This window comes from Heloderma suspectum, chromosome 1, assembly GCF_057233095.1.
Source record: "Heloderma suspectum isolate Gila_16-S chromosome 1, 16-S_ref, whole genome shotgun sequence".
NCBI classification, from domain to species: Eukaryota; Metazoa; Chordata; class Lepidosauria; order Squamata; family Helodermatidae; genus Heloderma; species Heloderma suspectum.
Window position 1 is genome coordinate 21080797 of NC_139458.1, and position 13219 is coordinate 21094015.

Below are 13219 nucleotides of genomic sequence, written 5' to 3' on the forward strand. Positions count from 1 at the left end.
TATTTTAACCCAAACCCATAACTATGGACTTTCACTAGGAGCTTCCACTGCTTGGCACCCTTCTGAAAGTGAATGTAAACATTTCAATTGATCCCATTTACCAGGGAGAGCCCTGTGTTCCTGGTACGTGTCCCTAGTAAAATACTGCCCTTGTTTTATCTTTGGGGGATGCTATCCCCACAAATCTGTGTTGGCATGTGCATTCATGCAGCAGAATTGCCATTTGGGGGGTTGTAGCTCCTTCCCCCAGCTCTCCAGATATTAAACCTGAGTGGGGGCAGAAGATATACAGTGAGGGCGTTGTATCGTTGGCAATTAGAATGGAGGTACAGGTAAGTTCAGCTACCCAGTCTGGCCCTTTTCTTAGTGCCGGGACAAGGTTGGGGGAGAAATTAAAATAAAAACATAAGTGGCAGGAGGGGCCTGTGGTATGCCGGGCTTAGTGGTATTTACTTCTGAGCAAATGTATATAGCAGGGGTCCCCAACCTTTTTGGGCCCGTGGCACTATGGAATTTTGTGGGAGTGTCATTGGTGCATTCACAAAATGGCTGCCATGGGACCTGCACATTGATAAAATGGCTGCCAATGCTGGGCATGGCCAGTCATGGAACACTCATTTCCCAGAAGGCAACCTGCTGAAACTAAAAGAAAAGTAACTTGCACAACATCCTAAGTACAAGGTAGAGCTGGGAGGGTCTGAGCGCCAAAACACAAACCCACTCTTCTAAACCCAAATAAAGATGGCGTTGCAGAACAGCACTGTGTTTTGCAGCATGCCAGCCTCTCAGTAATTTTTTTAATTTAAAAAAATCTTAAGAAATAAAATAAAAATCAGGAGGGAGCCTAGCAGGGGACAAGAGAGGTGTGCCCGCAGACACCACACTGGAGACACCAAGTGTATAGGATTCCACCGTAATCCTACAATCCTACATACTCTTACCTATTAATAAACCTGAAATTTCCAAGAAAATATACAAGGGATAGGGGTGCACCTCCCAGTACAAAAACATTTTCATGGATTGGCATCCAGTCCTCCTACCATGTGTAGCACCTATGCTGTATAGCAGCCTTGTGGATGATCAACTGAGCAATAGCCCTGAATAGTTACTGATAAGAACCTGTCATATCCCACAGCCTTCCTGGCAGGACCAGGCCTGAACTGGATGAAACCTTGGAGAACAAGAAGCACCTTATTGCTGGTCCTAGTACTTATGCAGTTCGAGGGGAGTCAGTGGACATCAATCACCCTCCTGAGACGACCACCCTGGAAGATGCAGCTTCAATGAGGCTGCAAGTTCAGAGGAAACAACGCACCCTGATAGGTTCATGCCCCTGCCCAAGATCATCCGCAGGATCCCAGGAGCAGAGGCAGTGGTGTGTCTGAACCCAGAAGTGAAGATGAAGTGCCCATCTAGCAGCACAAGGCCAACCATCGATGAAACCTATCTATGAAAGTGAAGCTCCATTTCTCACATAAGAAGAGCCCTGCTGGATCAGACCAAGGGTCCATCCAGCCCAGCATTCTGTTCACACGGTGGCCAACCAGCTGTCAACCAGGAACCCCCAAGCAGGACACGAGTGCAACAGCGCCCTCCCGCCCATGTTCCCCAGCAACTGGTGCACATAGGCTCACTGCCTCTGGTACTGGAGGTAGCATATAGCCATCAAGACTAGTAGCTATTGATAGCCTTCTTCTCCATAAATTTGTCCAGCCCCCTTTTAAAGCCTCACATGCTCTGAATCACAGCACTGATGACAGGCCAAGTCAGAGTGGGGTATTAGAATCAACTATAATGCGGCTCAGTGGAGGTCTAGCCAGTGCTGGGTCCCCTGACACTTCTTGCTGAACAGCATCCCTGAACTTGGACCCGCTAGACCAGCCTTCCCCAACCTGGCGCCTTCCAGATGCATCAGACTGCAACTCCCATCATTCTCAGACAGCATTGGTGATGCTGGCTAGGAATGATAGGTGTTGTGGTACAGCTGGAGGTCACCAGGATGGGGAAGGGTGCACTGGATGGCTCCTTGGCATCTCTGGTCAAAGAAAATTTAGAGCCACATGGTAGGAACAGGACAGAACCAATGGAAGGCATATCACAATGGCATGAAGCATGAGAAAAAGAACAATTATCTGTTTGCAAACAGAAAATCTGATCTGGCTAAAATGCTAACACTTTGTGTAGAACCTTTTCTGGCACAACACAACAGAATTCAAGCAACCTGTTGTGATTTGGGTAGGCTGATCTTGTAAAAGAGCTTTGCACTCACTGATGATACTCCTTTGCATTGTGTAAATTAAAATATACACTTCATCAGAAAGAGCTGAGATAAGCGCATCACTGATCTTGCTCTGCTGAAATCAAGTCCTAAAAGGTTTTTTAAAATAAATATAAAAAGTCCGTGATCCTAAGCACATTTACTTGGCAGGGGCCAGAGCTCAGTGGAAGGGCACATGGTTTGAATGCAAAAGATCTCAGGTGTAATGCCTGGCATCTCCCAGGCAGGGCTAGGAAAGACTCCCATCTGGAGAGCTGCTACCAATCACAGTCGTCAGTACTGAGCTAGATGGACCATTGGCCTGATTCAGTATAAGACAGCTTCTTATATTCCCAGGGAAGTCAGCAGGACTTATGTCTGATTAGACACCCTTAGGACCATACTTAAAGATACAGTGATAAAAGGTAGCAATAGGCACACCCCAAACTAGTTTACCATTTTCAAGTTCTGAGACAAAACTGCTTAGAGGCTGTTAGGAGTCACAGGTCTCACACCATGAGCAGTGGTGTAGTGGAGGCAGGGTTCACAGGGTCAAAGCACCGGGACTTTTTCCTTAGCAGGGATGCTGACATCATCTGCCACCCCTTTCAGGCTTCCCTCTGAGCTGAGCTGCAATCCTCACAGTAGCTGTGACAGAAATTGATTTTTCAGAAACAATATCATATTGTGAGCTATCCCGGTTGTAATGCAAAGTATTTTGGGGTGGCTTGGCCTTGAATGGGTAGTTGACCCACTCAGTTTACAAAAGACCTACAAAAGACATATATAACACACAGGGAGTGGGAGTGGCTGTTCACACAACATGCTAACCCACAGTCAGTGGTTGAGTGTGGGTTGTTGTTAAACTGTGGGTTGCTTGCTGAGCCATGGGCTAGCGTGTTGTCTGAACCCAGGACATTTTCCTCAAGGTGGCTTGTTAACCATGTAGTGGTGGCTTGTTAACCGTCCTGAACAATCGAACAACAATGTGTTCTCAAGGTGGCTTATTCGAGAAAAATAAGCCACACTGCATGGTTAACAAGCCACCGTGCAGAAAATGTCCTGGGTTCAGACAACACGCTAACCCACCGTTCAATAAACAAGCAACAGTTCAACAACAACCCACACTCAACCACTGAATGTGGGTTAGCATGTTGTCAGAGAGAGAGAGAGAGAGAGAGAGAGATCAACACAGCTGCTGCATTTTTGGAGACTCCTTGAGGGCGTAACTATGGGGACTGTCATGAGGAGTGTCCGTACTTCAAAAATTACTGCTACACCACCGACCGTGAGTGTGATTCCATACTCCATCTTCCACTGGGAACCAGTTGTTTTCAAGAGCCAGGCCCCTGCCACTGTCTCTTATAAAGCTCCCAGTTCTGCTCTGGGAAATGTTGCTGAGGGATGCCATCTTTATCTGGACCTGAGCTCTTGATAATGGTTGAGGAAATAATTCTGTGTCTTACTCAACAGGTAGCAGCTTTTTCAAAACAGATAAAAAAATGATAGCTCAGTCTAAACCATACAGTGGGGACTGTGAGTCAATTCTGAATGAGATTTACACTGAAAAGCAGCCAAACCTCCCAAAACAGAGTTGTGTAAAAGCCAGTGGAATTGCTCTCTCAGCATCCACATCAAGTTTCAGCATTAAAGCTGAATGCATTTCACAGCTCCATTCCAGTGTCACAAGAAGCATTATGAAGTGGCTTAGACCAGCCTTCCCCAAGCTGGTGCCCTCCAGATGTGTTGGACAGCAACTCCCATGATTCCCAGCCGGCATGGCCATTAGCCATGCTAACTGGTAATGATGGGGCTTGTAGGTCAACACATCTGGAGGGCACCAGGTGGGGTGAGGCTAGACTAGACAATGGCACATTCAGCATGTCGAAGAGGAAAATAACCCAGCAAAGTTCCTCCAAGAGCAAACCAAGCACTTGCAGACAGACACGCAATGCTTCCTCATTTGGTGACTCACAGTTCAACATATTAATGGCCCCTTCTAAACAGTATCGTGTCTGAGATGATGTCATGTGATCGTGAAATTTCTGGTTTGGTGTTAGATTCCTGATGTAAGCCACCACTTCATGCTGCAGTCAACGACAGGTGATGAAATGTACGTGTGGGAATTACTTCTAGGACAAGCTGTTTGCCGTTTAGGTTTTCCTTCTTGCCCTGGCTGGCCCATCGGGCAATTTTGAGAACCATTTTACTAGAACTCTCATCTACAGTAAGGGCCCCCAAAAGGCCCATCAGGCCCGCCAAGCTTCTCTGGGTCTCTGCCTCTTCCCCTCTCATCTCACTGTTGCAAGGAAATGTGAGGCTGGGGGTACCAGCAGTCACAAGGCACAGAAGGTACTTGAAAGGTTGTCACAGAGAGGAAGGCTGGGATCTCTTCTCAGTCATCCCAGAGTGCAGCACACGGAATAATGCGCTCAAGTTAGAGGAAGCCAGATTCTGGCTGAACATCAGGAAAAACTTCCTGACTGTTAGAGCAATACGACAATGGAGCCAATTACCTAGGGAGGTGGTGGGCCCTCCCACACTGGAGGCCTTCAAGACGAGGCTGGACAGCCATCTGTCAGGGATGCTCTGACTTGGATTCCTGCACTGAGCAGGAGGTTGGACTCAATGGCCTTGTAGGCCCCTTCCAACCCTACTATTCTATAATTCTATGATTCTATGAAGGTGACAGCACCAGAAAGTATATTTGGGAGTCACCACCCTTTTCCTGGCTCTACTCCTATGCCTTTAACAGCAGTCTAAAATGCAGTAATAAAGCAGGAACTGCGACAGAAATAAAAAGAATTTGCCTGTTTCATTTCTGCGTGCCAGGCTGATATTAAAGGCACAGACAACGCTCTTGGGCGGTGGGGAAACAGGTCACCCCCCTGGTTACCTAAACAAGTTAAGCTGCTTTAGAGGGACACAAAGTGAGTAAATGTTAGAAAATGCCCCCCTCGGGATAGAGAAAAGCAAGAAGCTTAAAAAGCAGAAACATCTATGCTAAAATCCCACAATACCAGAATCTAGAAAGCTCTTAGTTTCAAAAGACTCAGCAAGAAGAAGCAGGCACATCTGTTGAGGGCATGGCCACCAGATACCATTTAGACTGTGCGCTGAGGACCTTGCAGCCCTGTTCTCTTTGTTGCATGCAATAAAAGCAACACTGTCCAAAGGCAGGAGACGCTGAACTAATCCAAGCACGTTCTAGAAAGCAGCAGGGCTTGGGTTAGGCAACGTACTGGAGCCACGCTGCAATACAGGTTTGAACTCATTCATTTAAAGGAGCGCAGCAGCTCCCAACTGCGACACCTCCCTAAGGAGGGTGCGGGAGGTGGACTGCACTCCACCTCATGAAATCAAACCAGAAATGCAACTTTCAATGAGTTTGGAGCTCCAGACAAACAGCGACGCTTTCTTCTCACCAGGCTGAAAGGAAGCCAGACTCCATTACATAAGTTTGCGCAGTATTCATTTAGAATGCAGAGAGGAAGCCAAGAGGTGGAGAACCTTGAACAGCCTATGGGTAGAAGCTCTTGAAGAAAGGCAAGGCAAGGCAAAACGCACACGCGCCGCCCCCTTTCTCCTGGCAACAATTTGCTGAAAGATAATTGATGCATGTTTTTAAAGAGAGCAGAGCGAGAGAGAGAGCATCCTGTCTAAATATTCATTACAAGAATAAACACGTCTGCATTTATGAGGGGTGGGATGGTGTGGAAATACCCTTCACTAAGCTGCATAGAAACAACTTGAGCTTTTTAAACTGAATCAGAACTGCTTAGAACCACTTCACACATGAGTTTTGAAGTGTGCACGTAAGATGTTTTAGGTATACTCTTAAAAGCTGAAATGGTTCATGAAACAAGTGTGTATCACAGAGCGGGGCTTGGACATGGCTTCCTATAGAATATACACTGAATGACACACCCAGGTTTGTTACTGTAAAATATGTTAAATGAATTCTAGTACTTATTCTTTTGACTTCACCAGACGGTCGACACCGAAATCAGATTGACTACATCCTTTGTAGCAAAGGTGGCATACATCTATGCAGTTGGTAAAAACAAGACCTGGAGCTGATTGTAGTTCAGATCACGAACTTCTTATTGCACAATTTAGAATCAGACTAAAGAGAATAGGGAAGACCCACAGATCAGTTAGATATGAGCTCACTAATATTCCTCATGAATATGCAGTGGAGGTGAAGAATAGATTTAAGGGACTAGATTTAGTAGATAGGGTCCCGGAAGAACTATGGACAGAAGTTCGCAACATTGTTCAGGAGGCGGCAACAAAAAACGTCCCAAAGAAAAAGAAAACCAAGAAGGCAAGATGGCTGTCTCCTGAGACACTGGAAGCAGCCCAAGAAAGAAGGAAAGTAAAAGGCAACAGTGATAGGGGGAGATATGCCCAATTAAATGCAAAATTCCAGAGGTTATCTAGAAGAGATCAGGAATTATTTTTAAACAAGCAATGCGCGGAAGCGGAAGAAGATAATAGAATAGGAAGGACAAGAGACCTCTTCCAGAAAATTAGAAACATCGGAGGTAAATTCCAGGCAAAAATGGGTATGATCAAAAACAAAGATGGCAAGGACCTAACAGAAGCAGAAGCGATCAAGAAGAGGTGGCAAGAATATATGGAAGATCTGTATAGGAAGGATAATAATATCGGGGATAGATTTGACGGTGTGGTCAGTGAGCTAGAGCCAGACATCCTGAAGAGTAAGGTTGAATGAGCCTTAAGAAGCATTGCTAATAACAAGGCAGCAGGAGACGACAGTATCCCAGCTGAACTGTTTAAAATCTTGATGCTGTCAAGGTGATGCATGCCATATGCCAGCAAATTTGGAAAACACAAGAATGGCCAACAGATTGGAAAAAATCAACTTATATCTCCATACCAAAAAAGGGAAGCACCAAAGAATGTTCCAACTATCGAACAGTGGCACTTATTTCACATGCCAGTAAGGTAATGCTCAAGATCTTGCAAGGTAGACTCCAGCAATTCATGGAACGAGAACTGCCAGATGTACAAGCTGGGTTTCGAAAAGGCAGAGGAACTAGAGGCCAAATTGCCAATATCCACTGGATAATGGAGAAAGCCAGGGAGTTTCAGAAAAACGTCTATTTCTGTTTTACTGATTATTCTAAAGCCTTTGACTGTGTGGATCATCACAAATTGTGGCAAGTTCTTGGTGGTATGGGGATACCAAGTCATCTTATCTCCCTCCTGAGGAATCTGTATAACGACCAAGTAGCAACGGTAGGAACAGACGATGGAACAACGGACTGGTTTAAGATTGGAAAAGGAGTACGGCAGGGTTGTATACTGTCACCCTACCTATTCAACCTGTACGCAGAACACATCATGCGACGTGCTGGGCTTGATGAAGCCAAGGCTGGAGTTAAAATCGCTAGAAGAAACATTAACAATCTCAGATATGCAGATGATACCACTTTGATGGCCGAAAGCGAGGAGGAGCTGGGGAACCTCATGATGAAGGTGAAAGAAGAAAGTGCAAAAGCTGGGTTGCAGTTAAATCTCAAAAAAACCAAGATTATGGCAACCAGCTTGATTGATAACTGGCAAACAGAGGGAGAAAACGTGGAGGCAGTGACAGACTTTGTCTTTCTAGGCACAAAGATTACTGCAGATGCTGACTGCAGCCAGGAAATCAGAAGACGTTTACTTCTTGGGAGGAGAGCAATGACAAATCTTGATAAAATAGTGAACAGAAGAGACATCACACTGACAACAAAGGTGCGCATAGTTAAAGCAATGGTATTCCCCGTAGTAACCTATGGCTGCGAGAGCTGGACCATAAGGAAGGCTGAGCGAAGGAAGATAGATGCTTTTGAACTGTGGTGCTGGAGGAAAATTCTGAGAGTGCCTTGGACTGCAAGACGATCAAACCAGTCCATACTCCAAGAAATAAAGCCAGACCGCTCACTTGAGGGAATGATATTAAAGGCAAAACTGAAGTACTTTGGCCACATCATGAGAAGACAGGATACCCTGGAGAGGATGCTGATGCTCGGGAAAGTGGAAGGCAAAAGGAAGAGAGGCCGACCAAGGGCAAGGTGGATGGATGATATTCTGGAGGTGACGGGCTCGACCTTGGGGGAGCTGGGGGTGGCAACGGCTGACAGGAATCTCTGGCATGGGCTGGTCCATGAAGTCACGAAGAGTCGGAAATGACTGACCGAATAAACAACAAGCTGGACTATTGTATTGTACCATACATTAAGCTGCCTTTAAAGATGGTTCAGAAGCTTCAGCTGGTATAGAATGCAATTGCCTGAGTACTGGTAGATGTTAGGTAGTCAGTTCACATGATACATGTATTTGAGTTCAATGGGGTTTACTCCCAAGTAAGTGAGTATAGGATTGCAACATAAGTTGATTTGTTCACTTACTGAAATAGGTTTGAATTGGTGGGTGCTGTGTGTTTCTTAATTGTATGGATGTGTTTTTAACTGATTTGCTTTTATGTTTTGATTCAAGTTCTGTATTTCACCTAGCGCTGTATTGTTGCTGGCCTCCTCGAGCGCCATTTATGGTAGAAAGACGAGGTATAGCTAAAATGATGATGATGATGATGATGATGATGATGTCGCTTGTCCTTCAGCAAAGCCAAAGGTGGGAGAATGTGGATGCTGCATGCCCCATGCAGTAAACTCAATGCAGCAGTGAGAGGATGGAAAAAAGAGACACATATTGATAACTGGCAAATAGAGGGAGAAAACGTGGAGGCAGTGACAGACTTTGTCTTTCTAGGTGCAAAGATTACTGCAGACGCCGATTGCAGCCAGGAAATCAGAAGACGTTTACTTCTTGGGAGGACAGCAATGACAAGTCTTGATAAAATAGTGAAGAGCAGAGACATCACACTGACAACAAAGGTGCGCATAGTTAAAGCAATGGTATTCCCCGTAGTAACCTATGGCTGCGAGGGCTGGCCCATAAGGAAGGCTGAGTGAAGGAAGATAGATGCTTTTGAACTGTGGTGCTGGAGGAAAATTCTGAGAGTGCCTTGGACTGCAAGAAGATCAAACCAGTCCATCCTCCAGGAAATAAAGCCAGACTGCTCACTTGAGGGAATGATATTAAAGGCAAAACTGAAGTACTTTGGCCACATCATGAGAAGACAGGATACCCTGGAGAAGATGCTGATGCTAGGGAAAGTGGAAGGCAAAAGGAAGAGGGGCCGACCAAGGGCAAGGTGGATGGATGATATTCTGGAGGTGACAGGCTCGACCTTGGGGGAGCTGGGGGTGGCGACGGCCGACAGGAAGCTCTGGCGTGGGCTGGTCCATGAAGTCACGAAGAGTCGGAAGCGACTGAACGAATAAACAACAAACTTATTCTTTTATTACATTTATATCATTGCAGGTCATCTGCTCCAACCCCCTGCTCCATGCAGGGAATACAGGACTAGAACATCCCTAGCAGATGGATGGCCAGCTTCTGCTTCTACCTAAAGACCTCTAGTGACACCGGAGAAAAACGGGTCAGTAGGGATGTATGCAGTGGAGGCTGGTGGCTCCAATGTCAGTGAGATGGTGCATCCACTCTGGGTTTCAATCAGAATCAGTCAGAACTCTAAAGGAGCTATCCAAGGTGCTTTCACCTTGCACCATTGGCCTCATCCAGAAAGGCTGTTTCTTATGTTCTTACTGCTGAACTACAGTCCATCTACAATTCTAGTGAAATACTAGTGAGGATTAATAGAACAAATGCAGTAAAGAACTATGCAAAATTAAAAAACAATTTCTAAGTGATTAATTGTAGTGGTAAGCAGTAAGTTGACAATACTGATCTAGCACAAAGGAGGGCCTTCTCCATGATGGACCCTACTCTCTAGAACTTCCTACCCAAAGAAGTCTACCTGGCAACATCTCCACAAAACATCTATCAACAGATGCATTTTATACTCAAAAGCCTCCACCAGGTCCTAACAGACTATTACCAATAGATTATTTTTTTGTTCAATTCTGATGCTACGGCCACTGTTAAAAGCCCCCTGACACATTTTAACTTGTTTAAATATACTACTTTGATTTGTACATCTCTTTGAGCCAGTTTTTAAGAAAAGTGACTCATAAATTAATAAATCATTATCATAATTGGTTGTCCTGTCTGTCCTGCTCAGTGAAGCCCAGGATCTGTGACAGATGATGTGGTTCAGGCGATTGCATCATTTGTAAGGCAGCAACCATCAAAAAGCTGAAGGAGAGATTAAAGATGTCTGAAACAAAGATGGCTGTTAGGAGGGAAGAAGTCATGTAGCTAAAGAGGAATATGTTGCAACAGATGCTCAGAGGAGCAAGCCAGCCTATTCTGCCATGCTTCAAGTCAGATGTTGACAAATTGAGCAGACCTCAAACTCATCAAACTGGCCAAAAATATCTTCCTTTTTTTTATACCCAGCCATCTTCACAGTCTGCAACACCGGGCCCTGGTCCCATTACGCTACTCAGATTCCTCTTCACCCTCCATTTAATTGCTGGAAGTGTAGCATCCTTCCCTATCTGTCTGTCTATCTGTCTGGCACCTTCCATCCTAGACTGCCTGTAGGAGCAGCAAGTTAGACTTCTTGAAGCAAATATACATATGTAAGATGCTTAGTTCATCAGCAATTCTTTCTCCAACAGGATTACAGCACAAAGGTGTTCTAAGCCTGATAGCTTCTGCTGAAAGAAAAAGGCTTCCTGGAATAGGATATTGCCACCGGGACAGCAACCTTCTAGCCCGGGCTGCTCATTCCCTGTACTCAGTCCTAACGGCGCAATCCTGTGCATGGCTGGGCCATGCTGGGAGTTGTAGGACTCTGTTCTGTGTAAACATGCATTGGATTGCGCCCTAAGTCTGATTTCAGTGCCAGCAAAGTGAAATTTTGTTCTAACCACCCCCTATTAGTCAAATCTGTTTATTTTGCCAATAAGTGTATTCGATCAGTATATTTTAATTGTGAACTTGATACTGGCTTTTTGGATATCTGCAGTTTTTGCAGAATTCAGAATTTTGTGGTGGCAAAGAAGAGAAGTGTGAATAATAGGGAAGAGACAGAAAAGAGCAGTCACAGGGAAACTCTCTGGCTAGAGGCCACAATGGAGGATAACTCTGTGTAATATAAAAATGTCACCCTCTAAACTCTGGGTCCTGCTGCAGAAAGTTTGAAACCTAAAAAGTTGGTGGTGTTGTGTTTTTTCAATGTAAAGCGAAAATCCTCAGATAGCAACCATGTCACGGAAATTGTCCAGCTCTCCCTTTTTACTCCATTGGCAAACTTTTTTAAAAGGGTGTTTCCAAGTTATCATTAAATAAATTATTATTACTGAAGTTACTATTAGTGATTTTTGTGAACCACCCAGATAGCTTTGGCTATTGGGTGGTACATAAATGTAATAAATAATAATAATTACTGGCCATTGACACAGCAAGAGAAACTTCCTTGGCCTGTTCCCTATTTTGTGTACATTTTATATACCCTATTGCTTTACATCTGCCCTTAATTTAGGGACCAAACCATGTTATGTTACAAGCATTTTTAATTAACATGCTTTGAACTGGTTACATCTCTTTCTTGAGAAAAAGCAACTGCAGGTGGCCCTGATCCAGATCAGGACGGTGGCACAAGGGAAGAATGGCTAACCATCCCCCATGCGGTCTTCACACTCACTTGTTTTTCCCCAAAGCTGTTTTGGGAGAAAAACAGCATGGGGGGAAGTTGTTGTCCCCCCCGCCCCATGCAGAACTACAGTCCCTATTAATATGAGGGTCTTTTTCTAAAGAAGAAAGAAAAATGCCCAGATTTAAGCCCGTTAGTTAGAAACGCTTTTTATGCATTGTGTCATTCGGCCCACACCGATGCAATGGATATGGACTTGAGCACGCTCCGGGAGAGAGCGGAGGACAGGAAGGCCTGGCGTGCTGTGGTCCATGAGGTCACGAAGAGTCAGACATGACTTAACGACTGAACAACAACATCGCTACTAGCACAGCAAATCTAGATGGCCCAGTGTTTGTAATGACATTGGTACCACCTTGCAGGCAAAGCTGAGAAGAGAATCAGTGTTGTCCAAGAATCTCCATGACCAACCTTCGTAAGATATACACTTAATACTTTCCCTTGTTCCTCCACACCCTCACTGCCCCAGCCCCAACCTTTGCTTAATGGATGCTGTTCAAATGTCTCTTCATCCATGGTTCAGGAAACTGATCCAAGGTAGTACCTAAATAAGAGACTTATTCATGGTGTTTTTCCAAATATTCCAAGCCATATTCTTCACTGGAGCCAACTGAAAAACTGACCCTGATGCTGGGAAGGATTGAAGGCAAAAGGAGAAGGGGACGGCAGAGGATGAGATGGCTAGATAGCATCACCAATGCAGTGAATATGGACTTAAGCACGCTCCGGGAGAGAGCGCAGGACAGGAAGGCCTGGCGTGCTGTGGTCCATGGGGTCACAAAGAGTCGGACACGACTGAACAACTGAACAACAACAACATTCGGCCCAAAAGAGCAAGTAAAGGCTAATACTTACAGCCATATGTTTTATTTTATGTTGTATCCCATCATTTGACTCAGAAGAGTCCATGAGGCAGCTGCAAGAGTTCCGGAATTTTGAGGGTTCTTGGACAAGAGCTGCCAGTGGGCCCCTCAACTGGCGTTCGGGAGGGCAGGGGCAAGAATCCAACCCAAACTTTAACTGGCAGCACAGTTGACGCTGTGGGCCTTTAGAACCCGGCAGTTGCCTTCTTCAGCCAACCCTTGGCACCAGCCAATGCTGCGAAACCCCACTCTGGGTTTCAGTCATAACTCTAAAGGCGCTATCCAAGGTGCTGAACCCAATCCCCAAATGGGTTCAGCAGGTTAGATAGTTCCTTCAGAGTTCTGACTGATCCTGACTGAAACCCAAAGCAGATTCACACCCCCACTGAACCCGGAGCCAACGCC

At 45.3% G+C, this 13219-nt stretch overlaps 1 protein-coding gene across 1 annotated transcript in view; it reads right to left on the reverse strand.

The window, feature by feature from the left end:
• LOC146356986 (60 kDa lysophospholipase-like) overlaps positions 1-13219 on the reverse strand; it is a 102580-nt gene that overhangs the window by 58556 nt on the left and 30805 nt on the right. The gene's annotated exons all lie outside the window — the stretch shown is intronic.